This window comes from Lutra lutra, chromosome 2 (assembly GCF_902655055.1).
Source record: "Lutra lutra chromosome 2, mLutLut1.2, whole genome shotgun sequence".
NCBI classification, from domain to species: domain Eukaryota; kingdom Metazoa; phylum Chordata; class Mammalia; order Carnivora; family Mustelidae; genus Lutra; species Lutra lutra.
This window is the reverse complement of record NC_062279.1, coordinates 15,718,076-15,745,616: the sequence shown is the minus strand read 5'-3', so window position 1 is coordinate 15,745,616 and position 27,541 is coordinate 15,718,076. Positions and strand designations below refer to the sequence as shown.

The window sequence follows — 27,541 nt, the reverse complement described above, 5'->3', positions numbered from 1 at the left end:
GAAGCCTGGTTTTTCCTGTAAAAACCCTATTTCTTCTGTGAAAACAGAGGGAGCACAGGACTGCAATCTCTGGAGGAATGGGGATGGAGAAAAGGCATCACGACTCTATATTCTTTAGAATGAAGAATATTTTATTTACTTTGGTCACAAGAGTAGAGGGCCTGATTCCTTCCTCTTTGAACTCTACTATTTTCTTTCTTTCTTTTTTTTTTTTTTAAGATTTTATTTATTTATTTGACAGACAGAGATCACAAGTAGGCAGAGAGGCAGGCAGAGAGAGAGAGGGGGAAGCAGGCTCCCTGCTGAGCAGAGAGCCCAACGTGGGGCTTGATCCCAGGACCCTGGGATCATGACCTGAGCCGAAGGCAGAGGCTTAACCCACTGAGCCACCCAGGCACCCCTGAACTCTACTATTTTCAAACTTTATCCATACCAACTTCAACTTCTTTCCCTCCAGTCCCAGAGAAAGGTCTTTCCTCTGCTAGAAGCTAATGACTTCTGCTTTCCAAAACATTTGCCTCTCATCTCCTTAAGCATTGGTGGTGGGGGGGGTCCCTCCACCAACAAAGCTACAAAGTAAATATTCTTAAACTCTATGTTCACTTCAGCTAATATGTTTCTTCTCTACTTTCTTAAATTGAGATCGATTGACATATAACATATTAGTTTCAGGTGTACAGCGTAATGATTGACATATAACATATATTAGTTTCAGGTGTACAGTGTAATGATTCGATATATGTATATTATGATATGATCACCCTAATAAATCTTTAACATCCATCGCTACTACTATATTTTGTGTATTCTTTTTTTTTTTAAGATTTTATTTATTTGACAGAGAGAGATCACAAGTAGATGGAGAGGCAGGCAGAGAGAGAGAGAGAGGGAAGCAGGATCTCTGCCGAGCAGAGAACCCGATATTTTGTGTATTCTTAAATGCATTTTTTTTTTTCCAGATTTTTTGCAACATGGTCACCATAGTTCCCCTCTGAATTGATGTCCTTGGGTAATCCTTTCCCACATGGATACTTGACTTGGTCATGTGGCTTTCTTGGGCCAATGGAATGGCGGCAAACAGGGCATCTGAAAAGCAGTTGCACATCAGGGCTTGTCCCCTTTGCTGAGCTTGGAGCCCTGAGCCCACCATTTTAGCACACATGAACTAGCTCCCTGGAGTGGGCACCTGGAAGAGAACAAAGGGACCCCAGCAAACAGCCTGACGACCAAGTGACTGAGGCCATTCTCGAACCATCTAGCTCATCTAACTACTGGCTGACTGGTGGCAAGAGAGAGAGCGAGCTCAGGAGAGACCAGCAGAGGAACTACCTGGTTGAACCCAGCCCATGTGCCCAGCCACAGAACTGTGAGCTAATAAATGGTCGTTATTTTAAGCCACTAAGTTTTTTTTTTCTTTTTAAAAAAAATATTTATTTATTTATTTGTGAGAGAAAGAGAGAACGAGAGGAGAGCACAAGCAGTGGAGAGTGGGGGGAAGACAGGGAGAAGCAGACACCCCACTGAGCACGGAGCCCGATGCAGGTGCTTGATTCCAGGACCTTGGGATCATGACCAAGCGGAAGACAGACGTTTAGCCGCTAAGGTTTAAGGTGATTTGTTATGCAGTAAAAGCCAAGCAATATAGGGTTCATCTCTCAACTGTGATGTTGCAAATATAATGTGGAACATTTTTTTTTCCTTCTCAGAGATAGATACGATAATGGTGCAACTTACAACGTATTGTGATTTACATTGGTTGCCCTAGGATATCACACTCACTTGGCAGATAAGAAAGCTAGGGATTGGCAGTGCCTGGGTGGTTCAGTAGCTTAAGCGTCTGCCTTCAGCTCAGGTCATGATCTCTGGGTCCTGCCATGGAGCCCCCATGGAGACGGTGTCAGGCTTCTTGCTCGGTGGGGAGTCTGCTTCCCCCATCTTCCTTCGACCCCTCCCCCTGCTCATGCTCTCTCTCTCTCTCTTTAATAAATAAATAAAAATCGTTAAAAAAAAAAGAAAGAAAGAAAGAAAGAAAGAAAAGAGCTAGGGATTAGAGGTTTTTTTACCCAAGGTCTGGGACCAGTAAATTGTGGAATTTGAATCCAAGCAGTCTGACTCTAAGGCTTTGCTCTTAATCTGCAAGTATTTCCACCCAGCAGGATAGGATCCTCGGAGAGCCCTTGGGAGCCTCCCAGTGGGAAGAGGGGTACACCCGTGGAGGTTACTGGCTAGAGAGCTGTAAACTAACTCTCCTCATAAAGTTAATGAAGTCAGAGGATCAAGTGCATGGCAGCAATAAAAGGGGCGTGGGAGAAGGGAGGACTATGGCTTCAATGAGGGCCACTGGAGACTATGTGATAATCACCAGTAGTTATAGAACAGTGTCAGTTTGGTGGAAACATCCTTTTTCCCTATTGCTGGAAGCCCAGCAAATCTGAGATTAATGGCATACAGTCCCGCTTTCTAGACACTAACAGTTTCACGGGGGAGAGGGATATATGCCTAACGCAGATGTAGCCTCAAAAAAGACTGAGTGAGAAGCACCCAGCCACTGATGCCAACTCTTTCTTTAGCCATCCTGGAATTAAAAGCACATTGACCACTATTAATGGATGTGGCTATCCTGCAGATGACCATGTTCAAAATCAGTAGATACAGAAGATCAATAATAGTGACAATTCTGCTGCTGGCAATCACAAGTGGGAGCTTTGGAGACAAGATCATTGTCAACCTGTCCCTCAGCTTGTCCCCAAAAGGACCTTGACTCTGTTTAGCTTCTCCAGAAGATGGATCAATTGGTGTTCGATAGATCTGGATCTAGCCAGAGTTAGCCACAGCATTTTAATCAAGCCAATATGGGACTGAGAACAACTAATCAGAGACTTAAATTTCCATTAGATTTGCTCTGTTGCGACACCCAATTGGCTTTTTTTCGGGTGGCTATAGAAATGTTTGCTTAAAAAAGAAGATGGAAAAGGGACTTAAGTCTGTGTTCCTACATCTTTCCAAGTCACAAAATGGAGCCCCCAACCATGGAGCTTGGAACGTTCATTTAATGAGAAAACTAAGGTGATGGGCTGACACCCTCCTAAGGTGGGTGCCATTATTCCTGTCTTACAGAGGAAGAGAGGGGGCTTAGCCAATGTTTTTAACCACTGTGCAGTTCTGCCTGCCTTCAATGTCTTTATTTCATGGTCATGGAACAACCCCATACGTTGTGAAACTTTTTGAAATGATTAAGGAGATAAATTTTTTGTTTTTGTTTTGTTTTTAAGTGTTAGCTATGAAAGAGACCTAAGGAATTATTTAGTCTAGTCCCCTTTTTCCAGAGGAGAAACCTGAACTTGCTTCCTTCCCTATGTCATACAGTGACTTTACCAGAGAGAGTAGGAATTGAGATATAATTCCTGATTGTGTGCCTTTCTCATTCTCAGGGATCAGTTACCTGCATTAGGGCTAGAAGCCAAGGAAGAGCCAACCAACGAGGAAAAAAGGGTCTTGGAGGGGGAAGTGATAGGGAAGTTAGTCAGTGACAGCTGTCATACGTTGTGGGTTGAATTGCATCCCCTCCTCTCCCCAGACTTATTTGTTGAAGTCTTAACTCCCAAGTAGATAGGGACTTCACAGAGGTCATCAAATTAATGCCCTTACTGTGAACTCTGATCCAATATGACTGATATCCTCATAAGAAGACATGTGGAAAAACCGGGTGAGGAGACCAGGAAAAAGACAGCTTTCTCCAAGCCAAAAAACCAGGTGAGGAGACCCGGGTGGAAAAACCGGGTGAGGAGACCAGGGAAAAGACAGCTTTCTCCAAGCCAAAGAGAGATGCCTGAAGCAGATTCTTCCCTTGCTGCCCTCAGAAGGAACCAACCCTAGCCCACACCTTCATTTTGAAATTCCAGCCTCTGGGACTCTGAGTCAATAAATTTATGTTGTGTAAGCTACCTGGTTTGTGATACTTGTAATGGCAGCTCTGGCAAACCACTACAGCAGAGAACTTTGAAGGGCATAAGGAGGGGCTGAAGGACTGGTTGGAGAAGCAAGAGAAAAAAAGAAGAGGCTATGAGTGATGAAATCACAGGTGAGGAGGAAGAGATCTGATTAGAGAAACCAAGGATTAGCCAAGTGGAAACCAACAGAAAGCAAAGTGGAGCCCATTTTTAATCTTAGACAGAGAGTCTGTGCGTAGAAGGGGGTCTTGGAGTCCTGTGCTGCTGCAGAGGCCACTGGAGCGTGGGTTGCCCTCGCCATCACTGTCCTATAGTGCCTGACACACTTTGGGAGGAAAGTCCCAGGGATATTACTTGCTCGAGTCAACTTGATATGCTTGAGACCACCTCCAGTGAGCACGGCTCGCAAAAACGTAAGGACAAAGTATAGTCCAGTGGTTATTATGGGCGTGCTCTGGAAGCAGACTGCATGAGTTCCAAGTGCAGTTTTGCCTGCAGTAGCATTCAACCTCTGTGCCTCAGTTTCTCCCTCATCTGTGAAAGGAGAATCATGTCAGCATCCACCTCATAGGGTTATGATGAAGATTCAAGGAGATAACATGTGTGAATTGTTTCAGTACACTGTAGCTGTTGTTTTCAGAGGGGTTTATCATCCCAATAATGCTTTTCATGCTGCAAATTTAAAGAAGTACTAGATAGCAGCTCTCCTCCCAATACCGGGCGCAAGCACCCCTGTAACCCGAACCACCGTTATTAGAGGTTAAGGACACTGGCAGACCTCAGGTGCTGGGAGGAAAAATAACATTTGGGATAGGACCTGAAGAAGTTCATGTCAAATGGGCATTGCCCAGATGCAGAACCCCTCAAAACCCCAGCCAGGGCTGAATAGGAGATAGAGGCCTCAAGAACTTGGCAGGTGGATATTGTCCTTGAGTAACGTTGGATCTGTATTCTGCTGTAACTAGACCAGTATGATAGGTCCGGAGTTGCTTCACGACCAAGACATTGCAAAGTCCAGACGAGTCTTCCCTGCCAGGGACTGTGGCAAAATCCCATGTGGGGACCGTGGTGAAATCGGGTAAAAAGGGGCTCCGCAAGTGAGTGTCAAAAAAAAGAAAATAGGCCAGGGAAGCTCCCCAGGCAACTGGGAGGGGAGGACGCAAAAGGGCGTCTTCCGGTCCCCATGGCAACGGGACCCCAGAGCTGGCCGGGCTTCTAGGCTGAGACTCTATGATACACCCTTCGCCCTTCCACAGGTTCGCTATGAAATGGAAGGCAGGCGAAGCGACTCCTACTGAATTTGCTCGTCGCCTCCCTGCACCCGCCCGCACGCAGCCAGGTTTGGGCTCCTCCCGCGGGGAGGCAGGCAGGCGCACGTCGGGGGCGGGGCTTGCTGGTGGAGGCGGGGCTTTGAGGACGGGGCGGGACAGGGCGGGGCTTGAGGACGGGGCGGGACAGGGTGGGGCGGAGCTGGGCGGGTGGGGCGGGGCGGAGCTGGGCGGGCGCGGCTGGCGCACCGGCGAGCGGCTTGGCTCCGCGGCGGAGGAGGCTGGGGCGCAGCCAGGGCGCCGCGGCTCTACGGCGGCGCCCTTAAATAGCATCCGAGCGGGCGCTGAACAGGCAGTGGGCTGTAGTGACAGCTGGCGGCGTAGCGGCCGGCCAGCCGAGGAGGTGAGTGCTCTTGCCGAGGGGAGCCGCGTCCTTTCCGGCTGCGGCGCCGGTGGTCTCGGTGGAGGCGCGGGGGCTCAGGCTGCCCCGCCGCCCCAAGCCCGGGAGGCGGCGGCCGCCGCGGAGACGCGTGAGCCTCCCCTCGGCTCCCGGGGCCGTTCTGCTTTTCCGGCCTCTGCCCTCGGCTCCTCTTTCCGCGGTGGCAGAGGCCTTCGGGCCGCTTCCTGTGCCTGAGCCGGGGATGCCCGGGCTGCGCGGGAGCGGGGCTGGTGCGCGGCGGGGTCCGGGTGACGCGCGCCGCGGGACCGGCCTCTCGTTTGTGTGGCGGCGGGGACCGGCCCGGCCCAGAAGGCGGACCCCGAGCTTCACATGCCAGGGATGATCTCGCGGGGCTGGGACCGGTGGTCTCTCGGCCACGGGCGTCCTTCCTGGCCCCGTGGCAGGGTTTTTGAGGCGCTCTCGGACCGCGCCTGGAAGCACGGCGCCGGACGGTCCTGCTACCGCGGCGTGACAGTGGCCCCTGCGCGGAGCGCTTGCGGAAAGGTCAAAGGCAGCATCCAAAAGCCGGTTGCCAAGTGTAGAAATTCTCGCGGTGTCTCCAGAGTGCCCATAGCCGCTGCACACAGCGGTGTTGGAGTCATTGATGTACGAAGCCTGATGTTTTGAAATTAGGAAGCAGAAATGATGCCTTATCTCCTTGCGGCGTAAACAGAGAGTGGTGGTAAATGGCTTGAATGGACACGTGGTCGGACCTAGAGAGAAGACACTGATCAGTGTGTGTGTTAGAATTTCAGACCCCTTCCCCGATCCGCCTACCTTCAAGGTTATGGAGCTTAATTAAGACCATTATAAGTCTTAATTGCCTTTGTCTTTTAAAGTTAACACTTTTAAGCATCTTCTTGGTGCAGGAGTATCCGAAGTGCCCCCAACAGTCAATACCCTTCCATTTATTTATTTATTTATTTATTTATTTATTTTTGTCATTGCTTAGCATGAGAAAAACATGAAATCTCGCAATTTCTGACACAAATTTCCCCTGTGATTACCTCAGTGTAAACAGTTATTTGCTTAACACAAACAAAAATTTCTGGTTGATTCTGCACTTTCAAGTGGAGATGGCAGCTTAGATTGGCGGATGAGTGGGGTCGAGGAGGTCGAACTCTTTAGAGGAAATCTTGCTTGCCAACATGGTGGAGCGGGTGTTTGGAGGCGTACTTTCTAGTCCTCACTCAACTGGGAGAATCCCTTCCCAGTCTGAAACTTGACTCCTTACTTGTGAAAGGACCGCATTAGGCTTGAAGCCTTTCATGAGCTAAGATTCTATGACTGGGAAAAGACAATCCTTAAAAGCAAACCTCATACCTACCTTCCTCACTTAAATGATGTAGACATATCATAGGCCATATATTATACACCTCTGTTTTTTGCATTTACTGTAAACAGAGAAGCCTTTTTTTTTTTTAAATCACCCTTCCCTCGCAATTATAAGCATTTTGACCTATTTCCTTCCTATGTTATGCATATTTTGACAGTAATTTTATTATTATTGCTGGCAGCCTGACTAGAAAGAGATCTCTGGGCTTTTGGATTTGGGACATTTGAGAGAAAGCTACTTGGGACAAATGCAGGTAGGGACTGGTTTCTGTTTGTATCAGAGAGGCAGAGTTTTCATGGCTCTCTCTCTTCTGAATGGAGTTTGAAAGAACTCAAAGTGTCCTAGCATGCCACAGTGTCATGCCTCATGTCCAGGCTTTACCACATCTTTTGTTTTTGAGGTAGCCGTGTTGTGGAAAATGGACCTGTTCAGAGGAGGAGCTGGGGAAAGATCAGACTGTTTTGTCATTACAGCTGGGGATTTCTCCTCTCTCTCTTCAAGTTTCACTTTTCTGGAAAGAGCAAGACTACGAAATACTCGTAATTTCTAGATGTTGACACTCAGGAACCTGAGATGAATATATAATTTTTAAGGTCAGCTGCTGAATTTATTGCGCAACTTGCCCCATAAAGCATCTGTCCATTATTCTTTGGCACTTACTCTCTCTTATATCCAAATTCTGTTGAGTTAGGATCCATTAACAATGTTTTATGAACAGTATTGTTTGGATGATGCAATGGGTTAGACTCTTGTGTTCAAAAATACAGAAGAACTTCCTTTAAGGCAGCTCCAAGCTGTTGGTATCTTATGGCCTAACTGGAAACCGTGGTCTTCAAGCCTTGCTCTCTCACAGGCAGGTCAGTCAGAGGAGGTAGACTGAAGGTGCCAGAGGTTTTTACTGTAGGTTGTCATGCCAGCTTGGGCACTTTTCTTTGGGTCTTAGGGTCACTTTTCTTTGACATTCATGCCTAGAGGTTGCATCTCTGAACAGAGCTGATCTGAAGCTGCCAAGGGTTGAGTTTAGTTTTAAATACTGTCGTACTGTCGTACTTAAAGGGGCTCTGAGAGCTTTTTTTTTTTTTTTTAAAGATTTTATTTATTTACTTGAAAGAGAGAGATAGAGAGCATGAGTAGGGAGAGTGGCTGGGAAGAAGTGGACTCCCCGGGGCGCCTGGGTGGCTCAGTGGGTTAAGCCGCTGCCTTCGGCTCAGGTCATGATCCCAGGTCCTGGGTTCAAGCCCCACATCGGGCTTTCTGCTCAGCAGGGAGCCTGCTTCCTCCTCTCTCTCTGCCTGCCTCTCTGCCTACTTGTGATTTCTCTCTGTCAAATAAATAAATAAAAAAAATCTAAAAAAAAAAAAAAAAAAAAAAAAAGAAGTGGACTCCCCAATGAGCAGGGAGCCCCCACCTGGACACCTGGGGACCTAGGGATCTGGGGCTGGATTCCAGGACCCTGGGATCATGACCTGAGCCCGAGGCAGACGCTTAACTGACTGAGCCACCCAGGTGCCCCTCTGAGAGCTTTTAAAGAAACCCAAGTTTGTAAAGCTTATGAACTAGAATAGAAGCAGTTTTACCAGTGTTTCTGGCTGCAACTCAGAAATGATCATTTTATCCCCAGTTCCTTAACTAAAATGGGGAATGACAGACAGCTCATAGGAATTTCTAGTTTGTGGAAGCCCAAAGTGATACAGAATTGTGAAAAAATTGCCCAGACCACAAGGACAAGAGAAAACTATTGTGTAGTCTGTGTTAGGTTACTTTTTCTGCCTTTTTTACATCCTCACATTCAGAAGTTCTTGACTGAGTTGTAACCTTTGTGGAATCAAGAGGGGACAACGAAATATGGAACGAGCCTTGCTTGAAACGTGGCTGGCTTGGATAGAGGGCACATTCTTTGGACAAAAGCCGAGGTGGAGGTGAGCGCTCTGTTGCCCTGTGCTGCCTGCTTGGGAGAATGCCTGTGGCTGGAGGGAAATGTCTTGTTTGCAAAATCTAAGATTTCAAAACTGGTGGCTCTGTGTGGGTACCTGGCCTAATTCTCTTCATGAGTTAGTTGCCAGTCTTCAAGTTTTACTTGAAAACTAATACCTAAGTCAAAATGATATACCTTAAAAAACCTATATATGTATGTGTGTGTATATGAATATAAAATATAAAATTATAATTTTAAAAAGTGTATATAGTATGTAAATATGAAAGTATAGTAGGAATGTATGCTTTTGTTACAGAATTATATTAAAATAGGAATATATATTATATGTTTTTTTATATTATAATAGGAATCTATGCTTATAGAAAATTTGGGAGCTCTTAAAAAATAGTCTTCAAGAGAATAAATGCTGTTCACATTTTTGTGCATTTCCTTTTTGTGTTTTTCTAAACAATTGCTTTTTTTACTTTGAGCATATAGTTTTAATTGAAGATAAAAATTTTTTTTCAAGATTTTATTTATTTACTTGACAGAGAGAGAGGGAACACTAGGAGGGGAAGTGAGAGAGAGGAGGAAGCAGGCTCCCTGCTGAGCTGGGAGCCTTATGCAGGGCTCAATCCCAGGACTCTGGGATCATACCTGAGCCACAGACAGACACTTAATGACTGAGTCACCGAGGCACCCCAAATATAAAAATTTTGTTAACTTAATTTTAATCACGTAAGTTATATTGTGAACATTTTTCCATGTTGTTGCCTGCTCCTTAAAAAATGACCTTTTAGGATGACTGCATAATGTGGTATATGGGATATGTCCCAATTCATTTACCCTTTTCCTATCGTTGGATATATTTTAAAAAAATATTTATTTATTTTAGAGAGAGAGAGAGAGAGGGCACATGTGTGTGGGGGTGAGGCAGAAAGGACAGAGCGGGAGGGAGAGAATCCTCAATCAGACTCCCTGCTGAGTACCAAACCCAACATGGGACTTGATCCCAGGGCCTCGAGATCATGACCTGAGCTGAAATCAAGAGTTGGATGCTGAATTGCCTGAGCCACCCAGGGGCCCCTATTGTTGAATATTTAAGAATAACTATTTTAGGACAGTTTGCCAAGCTTCTCATATATTTAAATGTATCTTTTTAAGAAATGAGGGCATGTTCTCTAAAACTGTTGGAATGGACAGTGATTTGAAAATTATTTTTGTTCGTGAATGGTTTTAATGGACTTTGGGGTTCATGTGTTCTAGTCAGAAGCTGTCAAAATAAGGATTTCATGGTCTGGAAAGAGAAATGGAAAAAATAGGGCATCAGAGGAGGAAATGTGGATTGCTGTTTATACCATTTCCTCATTCTGGAAGGCCTTCTGATAAATGTATTTATCTGTCCATTTATCTGTCCATTAACTGTCCATATGCACAGTTTTGGCTGCAAAAGAAATGGGTACTTTCCCCCTCAGGTTTGTTAGGAGAGAAATGTCTGTAGAGCTAAGGCCCAAATACCTCAAATACCGTTTATTCTTTTAACAACTAGAGTAAAAAGAAAGTTGCTACAGAGACTAGTTTCTGCCTCAAGGCTCAGCTGTCACCTACAAAGCAGGGCAGTGTCAGATGACTAACCTTGTCGCCCCAGCCCCGGCAGGGGCAGGCTCAGGACAGGAGAGGTGGTGATAACAGCCAACCTCGCCAGGCCCTGTCCTCAGTGCTTCTCAGGTGCTGACTCAGTTAAGCCTCCCAACAGCCCTGCAAAGTAAGTCCTGCTATCATCCCTGTTTTACAAAGGATATAGAAATAGGTGCAGGGATTAAGTCGCCCACACTGGGATTTGAACCTGCACGGGTAGTCAGGCTTCAGGGTCAGAGCTCCTAATTAATTGGCTCCGTAGCCTCTGAAGACCTTGAAACGTTCTTGGTCCAGGGAGTGTCTGGAAAGTTCCAGGTTACCCAGCTAGTGGTGAGAGACTGAGAACAGTCTCCATGTCACTGCCCCTTGCTATTTCCCTGTCTCATTTTTACACTCGGTCTCAGACCACCAGAGTGCTGAAAAGGACAACAAATTTTGGTTCAACTCAGTTTAGTGAGTAGCAGGATCACTGGCTAAGCAGCTTGACTTTCTAGAGAATTAAAGAGTAAAAGGCTGTGCCTGCTCTGGAAGTTGGTCTCCTAAGACTGGTGAACCGTCAAGGCGCATGCTTAATGCATCAGGTGTGTGGAAGGAAGAGCTGCGTGGCTGGGGCCAGGGACCCAGGCTTAGCAGAGCTGCTCAAGCCTCACTCACTGAGGGAAGTGCTCAGCCTCACCGCGGCACATAGATTTGCTTTCTGTGCAACAGAAACAGACTTTCTCAGCATGTTTTAGACAAGAGAACAGAATTGTGCATTTTCAGGGTTTGAAGGCCCAGTGGTATCCTCTAGTGGGGAGGGCTGCCTTTTTTCTAGTACAGTTTTAGGCAGAACCCCAAGATAGCAAATAAAAGCAGGGCTGCCATGGTCGAAGGGGGCAAGGGTAGGGACCCCAGCTCAGGCACATCGCTTCGTCAGTCACCCTGGTCTGAGGGACTTCCCAGTGACCCCAGGCCCACACAACACTGAAATAGCCTAATTTGCTCCCTTGGCAAACCTGGTGTTTGGGAGATGGGTGACTGAGCCCAGGTTACACAACCTGTGTTCCCCTCTGGCCATGACACACAGGGAAGTTTGTTCCCGGGCCTGTTCAGGGAATGACCAGATCTCAATGTACTCTCTGATTTGTGCCCTGCAATCGGCTTTTTTTAATTTACTCTCTCTACAGGGTTGCACAACACAAAGCCATTCTTCCATTTCCTTCTGGGTGTCACCGCCCAATCCATAGCCCCATCACCTCTGGTTTAGACAGCAGAGACCCTTTGTTTTTTAAAAAAAAAAAGAGAGAGAGAGAGAGAGAGAGGGGCGCTTGGGTGGCTCAGTGGGTTAAAGCCTCTGCCTTCAGCTCGGGTCATGATCTCAGGGTCCTGGGATTGAGCCCCGCATTGGGCTCTCTGCTCAGCAGGGAGCCTCCTTTTCCCCACTCTCTCTCTGCCTGCCTCTCTGCCTACTTGAGATCTCTCTCTGTCAAATAAATAAATAAAATCTTAAAAAAAAAAGAGCGAGAGAGAGGGAGGGTGATTACTTTTCCTAATGCAGAACTCTGATTGAATCCCTCCCTTCTGCCCAGAAGGCTTCCAGGACTCCCTTTAGAAAGCCCCAAGTCTTCAGCCTGGCTCTCACGAGCTTCTAGAGTTTGCTTCCAGCTTGCTGTTTCCCTTGTCTCTCCCCAGCTACCACATCCTGGGACTTCTGGAAAGGCAGACTCTGGAAGCACAGGGTTGCATCAAGATCTCTGCCTTCCAAGAACGTTTCCATGAGCTCTCTCCTCTGCCTGACTGGCTTTCCTATGTCCTGGAAGGACCCCAGGGACCCTGTGCATTTAGCATGACCTGTCTGCGAGTCCTTATCGCACCCGCCTTCCTCAGAGCCTTGCTCCTTAGAGACTCCCGATCATTCACTGGAACCCCGGGCTGACAGCGAGCTGCGGTGTGCCAGCAGCCACGATGATGGTTCAGATGTGGAAACACTCCCATACTGGGTAGAAATAGCTGCCTCCTAAGGGCCCCCACCCCTAATTCTGATTCGGAAGAGTTCAAGCCTGGTTCATCCGGGGATCTCCTGAGCCTGTTGTGGGCCAGTGGCTTACTTCGTTCCCAGTTGGTTGATGCCTGGCTGTACTGGTTATTCATTGTTTGGAATAACTCCCCTCCCTCCCTCCTTCATTTGTCTTTCATGTGAACATACCTTGTTCCTTCACATAGGCTCCCCAGCTCCGTTCTAGGCTCTGGGCATTTAACAGACCTAGTCATTGTCATCTGTGAGTTTTCAGCAGCATTTAACATGGGACCTTACTGCGAGTAAGCACTTAATACCGTCTGATGGTTGGTTGAGACCAGGAGATGTTCCGATGGTCAGGTATAGAAGGGAGTCACTGGCTGACAAGAATATACTTTTAGATGTCCCAGGTTTGTGTATTATGGTTCTGGGCAAAGCTTAGATCTTGTAGGTAAGATCAAGGCATCAAAAATCACTAGACCAAAGCCTGAACTTTCATTGGGTTGAACTTAATGTCTGAGGTATCGTTTGCAGGGCACTTCCGGAGATTTTCAAACAGCAGGTGGCTATAGGCTTTGTAGTGGGAAGAAGGCAGATCAGTGTCAAGTTCTAGATAATCTTACATAACTGTACTGTAGTCTTCATTTACCTGGTATTTCTACTTAAAACCATACCTTGTCTCTGTGCCACTAGTAAAATGGTCAAATAGCTGTTTGTTCCGTCTCCAGGGACAATTACCCACATTGTGCCTCCCGCAGGCTTCTGAGGTACCCCAGAATGGGGAGCTGGCAGAGAACTTGCCTGTCAAGCAGTCCAACCAGCCACCTCCCAGAGGCCAGAACCGTGGTCCAGAGAGGTGTGGCTGCGGGCCCAGAGATAGGCTCGACCTGGAAGCCAGAGCCAGCTTGTGTTTTCCTGATAGGGTTCAGAGATAAGCGCCATGGGTCCCAGCACCTCTCTAGAGGGTAGGCTGGCTGAAGATCCTTGGCCCTTGAGGCAGGGGCTGAAGCCTGGGGCTCCCCGGGAGAGGCCTCAGAGGAGGCCAGCCTCTTAGTCGGCAGTGGCTCTGATGCACTGATTCTCCTTCCTCCAGACTAACTGGCCCAGTCCATTTGGGCTCTCACGCTTGGCCCAGCGACATCCCTGGCAAAGCCTGTCCTCTCCAGAGTACTTCTTGCCCTCATGGGCAATGTTGAGTGTCTTTGTCTCCCTCTTGGGTGGGAAGTCTGTGTGTAGGCTTTGGCCCCAACTGGTAACGCTGCCCCCTAGCTGTGGCACACTTTTCAGGGGGCTCCAGTTAGCACTTTTATTTGTTTGTCTCCCATACTCAAGAACTGACAGAGACTCCGGCCAGGCAGGTGGGCGCAGGATTTGCGGGTACTGCTCTGTGATAGTCTCTAGAATGGAGCACACGTGCCCCGCGCCCCGAAGTGGGAAGACCACCCAGGGTGCAGAGTGGAGGCATTAGAACTTCTGCAGCTACTTACTTTTTAGGTTAAATTCATATATATATATTTTGCAATGTTGAGAAAATATTTGCAGATGTCTAGAGTTCATAGATGGCTGCATTTCCATATTAAGTACCCATTTCTTTATTATTCTGGATGCATTTTAAAAAGTTGAGAGAACCAGAAAATAACTCCTTCTTTGTACATCAGCATGGCAGGATACCTATAAATGCCATTAAAAAATAGAGAGAGAGAGAACTCAGTTTGTCAGTTAAGGGGGATCAAAACTGCTTTGCAAAACTAGGTGGTGGGCTGCCTGGGTGGCTCAGTGGGTTAAGCCTCTGCCTTCAGCTCAGGTAATGATCTCAGGGTCCTGGGATCAAGTCCCACATCAGGCTCCCTGCTAGGCAGGGAGCCTGCTTCCTCCTCTCTCTCTCTCTGTGATCTCTCTCTGTCAAATAAATAAAATCTTTAGGAAAAAAAAAAAACTAGGTTGTGACTCATGTTAATTTGGCCTTGTATGTCGGAAGAGTCATGTTAAATCCAGAGTATATTTTGACTTTGGACCAAAGCTTAACAATGTAGAAGCCTCATTAGGAAAAAGATTTTATTTTATTTTTTTATTTCTTAAAGATTTTATTTATTTCTTTGAGAGAGAGAGAGAGAGAGAGCATGAGGAGGGGGAGGGGCAGAGGGAGAGGAAGAAGCAGGCTCCCCACTGAGCAGGGAGCCTGATGTTGGACTTGATCCCAGGTCCCTGAGACCATGACCTGAGCCAGAGGCAGACGCTTAACTGACTGAGCCCCCCCAGGCGTCCCTAGGACAAAGGTTTTATTTTGTGTTTTATTTTTTATTTTATGCTGTGTCCCTCCCCCGAGGCTGGAGCAATGTTTGATGTAGAGTGCATACACAGGAAATATTCTCAATTGAACATATGGACCTTCCCTTGGGTGACAATTAAAAATCGTGCTGCATATGGCACTTAAGTCAATATTTAGGTTGGCTTTCTTTGTTGAAACCTGTAGTCAGACGGCAGGACACAGGGATGGGTCAGTCAGCGTGACACCCTGCAGATCCGTTCACAGAGCTGCCCGAGCATCATGCTGGATGGACCTCCGAAGTGTCACCTGAATGAGATGATGTGTGGGATTTCTTGGAAATCATGTTTTTTGTTTTAATGGGTGTAAAATGAGACAATAGTCGTAAAACATTGATCCCGAATAAAGCTCAAGCTGGGATCAGGGGCACATCGTGCCTTCTTAAACTATTCTAATTACCTTTGAATCCATGTGGACATTTTCCTAATAAAATTTTAAAAAACACAAGGGGAAAATAGAGACTCCGGATTCGTGTCACTTGCAAGTAGGTAATAGCCGGCGAGACCATCTCTTCTTCTTCCTTCCCTTTGGAACATGGTGTCCTTTTTCAGCAGTCCTCGCAGCTTGTTGGGTGTGTTTTGTTTGCAGCTTCCCTGCGGCCCGCCACCTTCTCTGGTAGTTACCTGAACTCTGGCTGTTATTCTAGCCCTTGTCCCTAGTTGTCACCAGGGCCCCACCCTTCCCTCCACATACAATGAGCTTAATCCTTCAACCCTGTCTGTGTCTCATGTGTCACTTCCTCCACCACCACCGAGTTCTCCCCCAGAGCTGACCACACGGAGAGGTCGCATCGGGGCCCCACGCTCTTCCAAGGCTCTGTTTGGTCTTGAGGAAGCCCACCGCGTAAGGATAATGGGAGGTTCCCTTCATCGCTGCTGTTTAGGGACACAGACAATTAAACAATTAATTTCCGTGCTGAAATCCGTAGACACTCGAAAGCGTCCCCGTCCCTGGGTGGCTGGCCTTCCTCTGTGTGGGTGGAGGTCCGCCCGTGTTCTGTCTCCCACTTACCCGCACGGCGAAGCCCCTCGTCTCGTTTATCCACCCCCCCTGCAGCCACGGCCTATTTTCAGAGGTGTAAGTAACTCGACCCAACCTTGTGTCCCTTCAGCTTTCTTAGCCAGGTCATTGCTATTTGATCATCGTGACCTCTGTGAGCAGCAAGGACTGGGCCTCGTTTTTCTCTGTCATCTGCATCAGGCCTCACCCTGCTGGGGACACGGGATGCTTGGCAGATGACGTCCCACTGCAGGGGGACGAGCTTCTGCAGCCAGCCAGGGCTCAGCATGAACTGGTGGCATGGCCGTGACCCTGGTTTGTGGCACCACGGTTCCTGACCAGCCAGCCGCCCCTGCCCCTGCCCCCGCCCGCCAGCCTGGGCTGGCTCTCAAGCTGTTGCCCTACTCCCACTGGTCTCTGCCTGCTCCCCTCCCCCTTCTGGAAGGCCCTGCCTCCACACAAGCCCATCTGTAGTGCTTTCTCCCTCCCGAAGTCCTCTACCACTCAGTTCTTCAGTTTCTGTCTGGATAGTCGGATTAAATCTTTCCTGCAGGAGTGTTTGTTTTCACCGATACCCTAAACTCTTCGGAGGCAGAGGAAGCCCATGAGCACTGTGTCCTCGTGCTGTTGGCCTTCTGTCGGCCAGGGAGGAGGGAGAGTGGGTTTTTTCCCTGCGATTTTGTTGATTCGCGGTGGGACCTTTCTCAAAGGGACCCTTAGGTGGAAGTTGCCACATAGCTGGTCAGTGGCTGCACCAGCGTCCCACACGGGGTGGACGGTGAGGGGGCTTCTGCCCCATCTGTCACTCTTCTAGAAGGCCCTAGGCCATTTTCTGGAGAGGTGGGAAATATGTATGTATGAGAAGAAATGAACTGACTTCGCCTAGTGATATCTTTTTCATCTCGAGAAATTAAAAAAAAAGTAATAACACAGCAAAGTACATAGACTAATAAAATCACAAAACAAATACCTAGGTGGTGTAGCATAGAAGTGACAGTTTTTAATGTAATGTTGCTTGTTGTCTTTCCGTGTCATACTGTCATCTGGAGTTTCTGGGTGGGGGTGGAATCTGTTATCAAGTCCCTGACTCAAGACAAGGCTGTGCGGCCATCTTCTGCTCTCTCTAGCATCGCCTTGGAGCTGCTCCCTGGTGTTGGTGACAGAAGGAGGCACACATTTCCTCTGTTCCCACCCTTTTTGGATCCCCTCTGAGGCCCACACAGGCAGCAGCTCAGCGGTACCTAGAGCAATGAGGTTTTTGCCTCTGAGACTCCTGTTTTCTTGGACACAACATCTGAGGGGAACCTGGGACTTACGTACTTTCTCTGTGTGCAGTTTCTCAAACAAATGGGCCCCCCTTCCTGTCCTGGAGCCCTGAGTGGAGAGGAGTTCCTGCCTCGCGGGGTCCAGCCATGGCTATCATCAAAAGACGTTTGTCCTCTTTCCTAGTAAGTTCTTTCCCTCCCAGGAGGTGAAGCCTCCTGTCCCAGAGCTTGCTTTGTGGTTCATCGCAGGCCAGGAAGGTGGAGAGTCCGTTCTGAATTGTATTTCCTTCCCTAGCTCTTGTCAGAATAGGCTCTCCTTGTGTTGCCCTGTTCCCCAGACCGTGGTGTCATGTTCTTAACATGTGGTCCTCCAGACATAGGGCTCCTGTGCCAGATGTCAGCTGAGGTCACGTGCCTTGTTGGATCCAGTGGGTGAGTGGGAAGCCGGACCTACTGAAGCCCCTTCTGTCTCCGTTCCTGCAGGAGGGTTGGGTTGGCCTAGCCAGCGGGTCTTATGTCCATCAGCTCAAGTGAGGCGACTAACCGAGGCCCATTCCGCCCACCCTGCCCCTTTCTCTAACTCGCAGCAGGAAATGGCCCTGCCTTGTCTTGGCTTCTGAGGACTCACTTAACAAAATTAAATCAATGTTTGAAGACCAGTGGAAAAATCTTGCTTCCCTTAGGAATTTTTTTTTTTTTTTAATGGAAATGTCTCCTCTTAAACCTGAGCCACCTCACGTCACCTGGAAGTCTTCGCTGGGCATGTGCAAACTGCAGTCACCATTCTCCCAAGTGGCTGTACGTGACAGATCTTCATATCTATGTTGAAGGGTGATGGAAGGAGAACTCTTCGGCTTTCTTTCCTCTGCCTTCCAGAGAATGCTGGGCAGGTCCTGCGTGTGGCATTCCTTACATCTCAGATGGCCGCCCACCCGCGGCCATGGGCGTTGCCATGGGCTCTCCTCCCTGCAGTCTCGCCATTGCTCCCAGCAGCTCCTGGGAGGTTTCTCTGGATTCGAGGCTTCTCTTCTCTGCCCTAGGAGACTCGCTTCCAGAAGCTGGGTGCCAGCCTGGTGTCAGGACTCAAGCGCTTCTTCTGACATTTGCAGTTCTACTTAAGAAAGGTATTTGTCTGCTCTCTTCCCTTCCTTATGGGTAACCCTGATCTTTCAAAAAGCGATCTACAGTCTCCTGTCTGAATATATGTCTACATGTCTGCTAAGGAGAGGAGAGGACCCTTGTCCTTTGATGACCTTGAGGTGACATTATACAGAAGTGCAACAGACTGGGCATTGGAGAACCTCATGGGAAGATGGGCAGGAGAGTATTTTTTAAAAATAGCTTTAATTCAATGGTCTCCCACCTTTTCTCCCCCCTCAGCATCACTAGGTGGGGGTGCTTGCTTCCTTCTTGCACACGGGCTCCCAGCAGCTGCCACTGCCGCCGCAATGTGGGGTTTAGAGGGAGAATGCTAAAGTTTAGAAATACTTGGAATACCTCCTTTCCCTTTGGAGAATCATTGTTCTATAAATATACCCTCCCCAGGGCCCGTAGTAGAGAACTGGTCAGAATCCCAGAGGGTCATTCACAACTAAGTGACTGTCAATAAAGCACCTGTTCTGGATAAGGCATCAGGGCATAAAAAGACAGATGGAAAGAGGCCCTCGGCCCGAAAGAGAGAGATGCATACACTCGCCACAAGTGCGAAGTAGGCGCGAAGGGTTGCACGTGGGCTGCGGGGAGCATCCTCCAAGGATTCAGGGGGGCGCTGACTGCTTCTGACTGAGGAGGTCATGTACTTACGAATTGACGAGAGAAAGTGGCCTGTTGGGTGGGCTGGACATCTGAAAACAGGGCCAGGAAAAGGGCTGTAGGTGAAGGAGACAGCAAAAAGAGGGGGATACAGAGTGGGCATGGAGGCATAGGGAAGACTTTCTGGTGGGTTCCAGGGAAGGTCAGGAGCTCAGTGGAGGAGTGGAGGCAGCCGGCCCTGGGACACTTGCCTTCCTAGCCCTGCTGAGGTGAGGCGCCAGGAGGGGAGCTCACCCAGAGACGCATGGGGAGAGGACGGACCCTTCTCCTCATACGTGGAGGGCAGCTTTCAGGACCTTGGAAAGCTGGCTGGGAGCGCTCAAATCACCTTCCAGCCTCCCCTCCCCATTTTTCTTCCGCATTCTATGGTTTATTCTCCAGGCTCGAAAACCCAACCCTCCAGTTCCTCCTTTTCCCCCTTTATATCCACATACCAAAATATGGTTGTTGTTTTTTTTAACTCATTAAAAGCCTCTTACTGTGAAATAGGCATAATGTAAAATTTACCCTTTAACCCATTTTTGAGCATACAGTTCATTGTCATTAAGCACTTTCTCAATATTGTGTAACCGTTAGTGCCGTGGAGTTCCAGAAGTTTTCATCATCCCAAACACGGACTCTGTACCCGTGAGGCAGTGACTCTCCCTGCCCCTCCCACCTTCCACTCCTGTAGCCTCTATTTCTGTCTCTACGAATTTGCCGCATTCAAAGTCCCTGGAACACGTATCGTAGTTTCAAGGTTCATCCACGTTATGGTGCATGTCGGAATTTTCTTCTGTTCTAAAGGCTGAATGATACTCCATTGTCTGCAGGTTCCACATTTGGGTGTCCCTCCATCTATCGATGAGCTTTGGGGTTCAGATCCCCGCTTTTCAAAGCCCCATGTCATGGTTCTTATCTCATCCAGTGCATTGCCTCCCACCTTTGTCTAGATTTGAATCACCGCATGCCTTGGTGGCAGCCTGTGCCTTTCAGCATCCCCAGGCTTTGCCTTCAGACCTGGTGTCTAGTCCTGTTCTCGCGTGGAGCTGGGGCACGACATTGGACTTTCCCCGGGCACAGCCTCCTATCTTTGAGCTGAAGCTAATAACATCTCCCTGCGCGGGGGCTGTTGTGAGAATTGTGCTTAGTCATGTTTGTAATTGCTTAGCACAGCGGCTCTTAAAGAAATCATTTCACACTGATTTCCCCGAATGTCTTCCTTCCCTTCTCCTGAACCCAGTTTCATCCTTTCACTCATTCCGGATTAATTTGCTCAAGTCCTAGCGTTGATCTGGGGAGTTGGTTCTAGCTGTCCTGTTTGGTCCCCATACCCTGAAGCAGAGCTGACGGTCAGAGGCCACACTGATCCCTTGAGGGCCAGCCTTCTTTGTGGCTTCTGCACATGGCTCCTCCTTGAGGGTGTGCGACCTCTCTCATTTCTTTGGCCCGGACTGCCACCTTGTTTCTCACGATGTTGTGTGTATATTTGTGTTACGTCTCTTACTTCCAAGCCTCATGAATGGGGTCCACACGTGAAGAGTAAATAACGTAGATGCCCTGAGAGAGGGTGGGGGTTTCCCCCAAACTCTGTTAGTCCTCATGTCACCCAGGTTCCCTCATTTTGCGAGGTGCCTCTCTCTTACCCAGGCTCTCGTTTGTGGGGGGGTCCTGTCAGTCACCTCAGTTTGAACACCCATCAGGTAGAAAAGGCCCCTTTCCTGAAGCCCCCTCTGCCAGTCCTAGTCTTGGGTCCTCACAGAGCCCACCTCACTGACTTCACATTTTTCTAAGGCAAAGAAATGTAACACTCGCTATGTTATTTCTGGAGGTTTGACCTTACAAAGGCAAATAGTGGATATTACTGTCAAAAGCTTTTAAAAGTCAGTTTAACAAGCAATCAGGTATGAGGTTGAGTTATATAATATGGACCCATTGGGCACATTTTTTAAACTGTCCTAACATTGTGCAGGTGTGTTTCTGTGACGTGGGAGAATTTGTTCAGTGGTTGCAACCAGTGTGACCGCACAAAATCCTATTTGAAGAAGCACATTTAAAGATCCTGTTTGAAGAAGCATGCTCAAAGAATTCTAATAAAATACCAGTGAAATGTAAATAGGGAAAAAGCACACATTTCTCAAGTAATTTGTTTTGTCATGTGGCCTAAGTATATACGTAGCTTACAGAAACTGTTATAAGTAGGGGCACCTGGGTGGCTCAGTGGGTTAAAGCCTCTGCCTTCGGCTCAGGTCATGGTCTCAGGGTCCTGGGATCGAGCCCCGCATCAGGTTCTCTCTGCTCAGCAGGGATCCTGCTTCCCCCCCCTCTCTGCCTGCCTCTCTACTTGTGCTCTCTCTCTGTCAAATAAATAAATAAAATCTTAAAAAAAAAAAAAAAGAAACTGTTATAAGTAGAAGTTGGACCATGTCCTCTATCCCTAAAAGTTGATCTGTTCAAGTTGGACACATGATATTTGGAATCTCACTGCTTTTGGGGGCACATCCGGAAGTTGTGGCTTGGTGGCCAGTATGAACAGGTGAGGCATCACCCTGATCTCACTGGTTACAAATTAGTCGAGCTTGATGCTTTAAACGCTTTATGTCCTCCTCTTTCTAACTTTGGGGATATGGGCAGGGTTGGTAGAGACTTTTCAACTTGACTGAATATTTCCTTAAGTCAGGTTTCTAAAAGCAGAGTGTCTCTGCTTTATTGCTCCTTTTACAATCTTGTTGGAAATTGAATTGGTGATCTAGAGCCTCGCTTTCATAGAAATCAAGTGTGCTGCTTAAGGTTTATCATACTTAGTTGGGAAGAACCGCTCCAAGGCAGTAGAAGGGAGTAATTAATTCCCTGTGGAACGACTTGCCCGCTGTTGTATGGGATCCCGAAGTTACCCGGATGGTCGGTCTTTGCCCTACTCAGGCTCAGAACAGAACGATGGTCCCGGGGCAGTGTCCGTGGTCGGGAGCTCCTGTGCAGAATGGGGCTTGGACAGCGACTTCTGCTTTTCCTCCCAAACTGGTGGACTCTGGCGTCCTTGTGGAGCTCCCGTACAACCCTCTTCAGGGAGAGCCTGGCCGCTCTTTTGGTTCAAGAGGGGATGGCTTAAGCAAATCTAGCTTTAGGTCATTTGCCAGCCAGGGTTAAGGAGCACGAATCCGACAGTTTTGGAGTGGCACATTGAAAGAACAGGGCACGGTCTGGCTGCCGCCTTCTTGTTCCTCCCTGAGGTCGAGCTCTGCCCAAGCCAGCGCAGGACAAAGGGGGAGTTTGAGCCTTCTGTAAATAGCCTATTGTACCAGGGGAGGAGGTGGGGCAAGGAATGGCAGCATCTTGCCAACTTGGTTTGCTGCTTTTAAGGAGAGATGTCAGGATTTCTTCATCGGCCGCTGCCAGGGCAAGGGTGCAATTTATTTCTGTGGGTTTGCTTGAAGGCTGCATTCCTATCGAAGTATTCCATCAGACCGTGATTATTCAGCTGAATGAAAGCTTGAGGAACTTTAGAAGGGGAGACACGTCCAGATCACCTTTTTTTTTTTTTTGGTTTGCAAATGATAGGAAGAAAATAAAATGCTGATGTAAGTATAAATCTACACAATCATAGGAGCTGTGTGTGTGTGTGTGTGTGTGTATGCGCGTGCGTGCATGTGTGTACGCACACGTGTGTGCCCCTGTGTCCTTAGAGAATGATGCCCTTGTGAGTCACCTTTGCCCCACATCCCTTTTTCCTGGTGTAAACAAAATGGTAAGAGGTGGCCTTGGGCCCTTATGTTCAGAGTGCAGGATGATGGGGCAAATCCGGGCGGTTATGTAAGACGTGGAGCGTTCACATGGAGTTCAGATGCTAGGCTCTGCTCCTGTTGTGGAAAGCGAGTGCCAGAAGGACCTTTAGAGAGCACCTGCCCTCACGGTTCCTGAGCCGGGGTGGGTGGCAGGAGACTTGCAAGTTGCATACTACCCCCACCCCCGCCCCGCGCAGAGCGGTACGCGCATGTTCCCGCTGCTGAGGACCAGGGGCAGAGAGTAGGAATGGTTCACGTACAGGAAAAAGCACTACTTGAGAGCTAGGTCGGTGTCTCGGGGAAGCCCCATAAATCTCCAGCCTCCGCTTCCTTATATTCATTTTGTATTGCGAGACAGTGCGATACAGAGTGTGAAAGCTTCACTTCCTGAAACACGAAATGAGTGTTTGCTGGGCCACTAGCTAGGCTCCCCACAGTTTGGGTTGATAAGTACCAGGATTTCTGTTTTCTGATGGTCATGCAATCCAGTTTCTGTGACTTGGCCCCGTGTATCTGTTTCTGGAAGCCCAGGCACCCTTCCCTCTGATACTTTGCCCTGGACGTGCACCACACTTCCCTGACCGCTGTTCTTACGTTCACTGTCCATTCTGTGGTTTGTTTGTTTGTTTTTAAGATTTTATTTATTTGACAGAGATCACAAGTAGGCAGAGAGGCAGGCAGGTCCGGGGGGGGGGGGGGGGGAGGGAAGCAGGCTCCCTGCTGAGCAGAGTACCGGATGCAGGGCTGGATCCCAGGACCCCGAGATCATGACCTGAGCTGAAGGCACACACTTAACCGACTGAGCCACCCAGGTGCCCCCATTCCTGTGGTTTTAGACTCCAGGATCCGAGTGAGCAAACCCCCTTTCGTAGGCGTGGGGAGGAAGGAGCCGCAAGAGCATTGCTGGGGAAGGAGAAGCTCGCTGCCTTGTAGGCTTGTGCGTTCTTGACCGAGAAACACTGACTGCGTAAGCCTTTAAGCTGATTGAATCATTATTCTTAGCAAACAGTAGCATTGTTATTTGCCAGGCCTGCAAACGTATGGAGAGGATGATGTGGAAATTTGGTTTTGAAAGAATTTTAAAAATATTCCAGCTGGAACACCATTGGAATAAGAATAAAATCTGTCTGGTTTTTAATCATTTGTTGGCAAGGATGAGTCTTGATTCTTCTTCCTCAAGACCTGTTGGGGGACTGTCTTAAAGCGTGGTGTTTATATTCACCTGCAGCATTAAAAGGCTATTTATTGTGGCCGCTTTTCTTTGGATGTGGGTCTGCCTTCCTTTTTAAACACCCCAAGTACTTTTTCCTTCATAGCAGTTCCGTAGAAGGGAGATTTATAATGCTTTACAGGAGTTGTTCTTCATGTGGATCTAAAAGAAGGATTTGCTTTGGTTCTTTACTGGAAAGACTATAGTTTTCCTATGTACAGCATTAGCCAGTGGGTTCAGTGAAGCTGGTTTGTAGCTTGTCGCCTGGCTTTCCTCTGAGAGGCATGAATTAAACTGCTAAACCTTCTCATTACCCGTTAAAGATAAGAATGCAGCTGAATTTAAACCCTTAGAGTTACAGACTCATGTCTGATTAAATGGTCTAGCCCGGGTGCTACTAAATCAGTAATTTTCTTTATTTTTTTAAAGATTTTTATTTTATTTATTTGACAGAGATCACAAGTAGGCAGAGAGGCAGGCAGAGAGAGAGAGGAGAAAGCAGGCTCCCGGCTGAGCAGAGAGCCCGATGCTGGCCTCAATCCCAGGACCCTAAGATTATGACCTGAGCCGAAGGCAGAGGCCCAACCCACTGAGTCACCCAGGTGCCCCTAAATCAGTAATTTTCTGAAGTTTTTGTTTTTTTCAAGTTTTCTTAGTTTTTTTAGTATCTTAATTTATTTCTTATCTCTAGAAAGAGACTTTTTTTTTCCTTTCTTAGTCTAATGCTGTCTACAGCTTGGCTACTGCTGATGCTTAAAATAGAAAAAAAAAAAAATCACCAGCTTATAACAGCATTTGTTCACGGGGGAATTATTTTTTATTCTCACACAGGGATGGGATTCTGTTGAACAGCCCCTGCGAATTCACGCAGTCTAGGTTTTATGGAAATCACCTTAGGGACCTGTGGGAGAGAAGAGACAAGGGCAGAGGGGTGTGTGGGGGGTGGGTGGGAAAGTCCTGTTCAGATCTGGGGCGCCGTGGGTATGAAGACGGCTGGAAGGTGGAACGATTGCAGGGAAAGGCACGTCTGCACATTGTACACGTCTGGTTGCTTTGCGTCTGTAGAGTAGCACTGCTGTTTTTGCAACCTGACCACAGGGGCCAGACTTGATTTGTCTGCTTATCCTCACGGTCTCTTCCTCACAGAGGCCTTGCCTCGTCTCCGGCTCCACCCACGGGAACGCTTCTCACACTTTGCAGACATTGCTGGCTTAATTTTGCACCTTCCCCACCAGCTGGTGAGCCCATGGAGAACCTGTACCGGGTCACCAGCACCGTCCTCCCCACTACGGGCACCGGGCCTGGCATACGCCGGATGCTCCGTGATGGGCACCAACCAGAGTAACTCAGTTCCTATGCATTCATCTAGAATAAATCTGCTGGGAGTGTACTACAGACAATCTGTTTCTTTCTTGGTCTGTCTCATGTTGGTTCGACATAACCACCCAACATCTGATCGTGTATTATGCTGTTTTTTGTTTTTTTTTTTAAATATGTCCATTGTCTCTTTTCATGGGGAAACTGAGCAGAAAGAAAACAGTGTCTGTTTACAGATCTGGCACTGGCAGTGACACTGATGCCCGTCCCTGCCCATGGGTGGAGCAGTGGGGTGACTCTGCTCCCAGCTGCTCATTGGCCCATCCTCCACCCTCTCTCCTCCTGGGAAGTCAAGTATGAATTTTGTCTGCTAGTTACCTTTAGCCCAGTGGGCAGCAGTGCGCAAGTCAGCATGTGACTGATGCCCTGAGAGACCTTGGCAGGTTGGGTAAGCGGCGGCTGAGCTCCTCCAGCCCCCTCCCACCCCCAGCCCTCGCCACCTCTTCTGCTCTGTGGTGGCTTGTCACCTAGCAGTCAGCTCTGGGTGGCACAGATGGTGAGTGGTTTTGTAAGTCCTAGAGCTCTCTCTCTCCACCATTGTGACCTAAAGAGATCTTGCTTATCTGTTCCTTCTCAATTGTTATGTAAAACCTGGAAATTTCCTGTGTGTGTGTGTGTGTGTGTGTGTGTACACCTACACAGAGCTGTTGTAGCACATGTCTGCCCAAGCTGACCAGATATACTACAGGACTGGTGGCCGGTGAAAACAATGGGCCCCCTGCCACTCCATAAAAAAAAAATAATTACAGTAGTATAGATTGGAATCGTAAACATGTCTGTATTTGAAAAAAAAAAATTATCTTCAGCTTTGTGACCTAGCTCTTTAAAAGAACACACTGTAAGTGGCTCATAGATACCTCCTGAATGATAACTAAAATGTTCCTACTCCGAATCGGCAGGCGGTGTTCAAGAAAAGCCGTCAGCATTTACCACAGTGTCCTCCCCTTTACTGCCACACGTGCTGTAGAGCACCTTTTCATCAATAGTTTTCTCCTTAGAATTACTCTTTTTTTTTTTTTAAAGATTTTATTTATTTATTTGACAGAGAGAGATCACAAGTAGGCAGAGAGGCAGGCAGAGAGAGAGGAAGGGAAGCAGGCTTCCCGCTGAGCAGCGAGCCCGATGCGGGACTCGATCCCAGGAGCCTGGGATCATGACCTGAGCCGAAGGCAGCGGCTTAACCCACTGAGCCACCCAGGCGCCCCCTCCTTAGAATTACTCTTACTTATTATCTGTACTGCACACTTTTTATATTGGTATATGTATGAGTTGTCTGTAACCTCCAGCATGAGGCTTTTTGTCTAGTTTTCTTCTGTGCGTTTTTGGCCTCTTAATTTTGTTGGTGAACTCTTTGTGGTCTAGCCTTGTTTTTAATTAACTCTGTCCCTTCCTGTTCTACACACAGGACAATCACAGAGTCTTGGTAGGTGAAATAATGATAGTGCCTGGAACGTATTGAGTCATTTCTGGTGCCCCGTGCATTTAGTCCTTATAAAAACCCCACGAGATCACTCCTGTTTTCAGCCTCCGTTTATTCTTAGGGCCACGAGACTCAGGGAGGTAAAGTAATGTGTCCCCAGTCCTCTAGCTAATAAGCTGGGAAGACAGGATTTGGCTCTTGAATCTGGGATCTTAAGTACCCTTCTTACACTTCTTCTCAGCTACTACGCTACAATCTCTCTCTAGATGTTTGGTGGTTGGTTTGAACTTCATGTACACCCTTTTAGCATTATAATATAATCAAGGAATATGAAAGAAATTATTCGATCCGAATAGTGAACTCTGGTTCCCTGGCATTTGTGTTGCTGCTTTTGTGGTACAGAGTATGGGGAAGGCAAGAGGCACGTTGAAATTCAGGTTGGCGTGCTGTATCCATTGGGAGCTCGTTCTGAGATGCGTGGGCAGAAGCGGGAGCGGATGGCCGTTAGGTGGTGTGGGCTTATTTGTGCTTCTTCCCCTTTCTTATTAGCCGTGATAATGTGAGCTGAGTATATCTGATTGGGTGGAAGGAAGCAGAGACGGTATCAGGGAAGGAGGTGGTGACTTACGCCACTGGAGCATGTTGTGGCAAGAATTCTTCCTGAACGAAACCTTTTAACATGGGGAATGGAAGCTTGACACAAACTGATACACATACAATGAACTTCTTTTTTTTTTTTTTTTTTTTTTTAAGATTTTTTATTTTTTTATTTGACAGACAGAGACCACAAGTAGGCAGAGAGGTAGGCAGGAGGGAGGAGGCTCACCGC

The 27,541-nt window shown here is 47.9% G+C and overlaps 1 protein-coding gene across 4 annotated transcripts in view; it reads left to right on the top strand.

Moving 5' to 3' along the window:
- The first annotated feature begins 5,470 nt into the window (after positions 1–5,470).
- ACSL1 (acyl-CoA synthetase long chain family member 1) overlaps positions 5,471–27,541 on the top strand; it is a 65,404-nt gene continuing 43,333 nt past the window's right edge. For 3 of the 4 annotated variants that reach the window (XM_047714753.1, XM_047714743.1, XM_047714771.1), the window contains exon 1: positions 5,471–5,621. The gene's annotated coding sequence lies outside the window, so the exon portion shown is untranslated. Of the gene's footprint in view, positions 5,622–18,233; positions 18,257–27,541 lie in introns of those variants that run through there. The other variant, XM_047714761.1, reaches the window with a different exon arrangement.